General features: G+C 49.9%; 1 protein-coding gene across 2 annotated transcripts in view; it reads left to right on the plus strand.

Annotated features, from left to right (window-relative positions):
* Positions 1-567: 567 nt before the first annotated feature.
* LOC137649428 (GATA-binding factor C-like) overlaps positions 568-1130 on the plus strand; it is a 133161-nt gene continuing 132598 nt past the window's right edge. The window contains exon 1 of one of the 2 annotated variants that reach the window (XM_068382421.1): positions 568-1130. This exon is cut by the window's right edge and continues 421 nt beyond it. The gene's annotated coding sequence lies outside the window, so the exon portion shown is untranslated. The other variant, XM_068382416.1, reaches the window with a different exon arrangement.

The raw sequence follows: 1130 nt of genomic DNA on the forward strand, positions 1-1130 counted from the left end.
TCTGTACACTTGTACATATATCCATATTCCTGAGAGAAGTGCTTCACGATTTGCGTGCAAGTGTCCCAAAGCGTGGTCACCCTCCCGCCAGAGTTGTACCAGAATAACTACCCAGTATATAACTGTAGACATAATCCCTGATTGAGCCCTCACTTGCAATCTGTTTGCAACAATAAGAATGAATTCATCAAACACTTTGTTTGTGCTTTTGCACCATTCATCCTCACCTCCATCTTTTATGGTACAAAGTCCACATTGTTGTGCGCGCAATTAATGTTCACCAACACAGCTTAGGCTATGTAGATGTGCGTGTGTGTGTATGTGCGTGTGTGTATATGTGCGTGCGAGTGTGTGTGTGTGGTGCATTCCGTTGTTGTGTCGAGGGAGGCAGGCAGCCCTTCTTGGGTCTAGTCGCGGGGGCAGCACTGCCTGTGTCTGCCGGCTTCGTACATTGGGGGCGTGACGAACCTTCATTCCCATCGACGATTGGCCAGGTGGCTAAGAGTGGGCGTGTCTGCCTAAGCCCCTCCCAGGAACGAGGAAGTGATTACATCGCAAATGCTGTGTGTGTGTGTTCGAGATGCGAGGGGCAGGCTGGAGTCGAGTTTAGTGGTGTTGGATTTGGTCCGGTCGTCAGTTGTGTTGAGGCTGTGCTAGGTTACATCATCCTTTTGCTGTCCCGCAGTGCCGAAATATCACACCCACCCCCACCGCCGCCCGCACTCCCCTTCGGTGCCCAACTTTAGCCTACCCATAACCTCAATCGGAATGATTTTGTTTGGGCGTAAATGAGTGGCGGAAAAAAATAATTCGGACGAGATTGATCAAAGAGAGAGAGAGAGGAAGCAACGGCGACCACCTTACAGCATCTCGCTTTTACCGCTTTCTCTGTCTCTGTCTCTCTTTCTCTCGGCGTCAACTGCGCGATGTAGTGGTTATGATTTAAAGAAAATATCCATGAAATATTGTGGGGATCGTCCAAGTGCATGTTAGAATTTCCTACCCCAACGACACACACATGAAGAGGCCGACACACCAACGCAGAGGGTCGCCGCACGGGAGGAACTACTTCAGCACCAGCAACGATAACAACAACAACATCAACCAATTACAGTCGCCCCAACGCAGCT

The sequence above is a fragment of the Palaemon carinicauda genome, chromosome 1 (assembly GCF_036898095.1).
Source record: "Palaemon carinicauda isolate YSFRI2023 chromosome 1, ASM3689809v2, whole genome shotgun sequence".
NCBI classification, from domain to species: domain Eukaryota; kingdom Metazoa; phylum Arthropoda; class Malacostraca; order Decapoda; family Palaemonidae; genus Palaemon; species Palaemon carinicauda.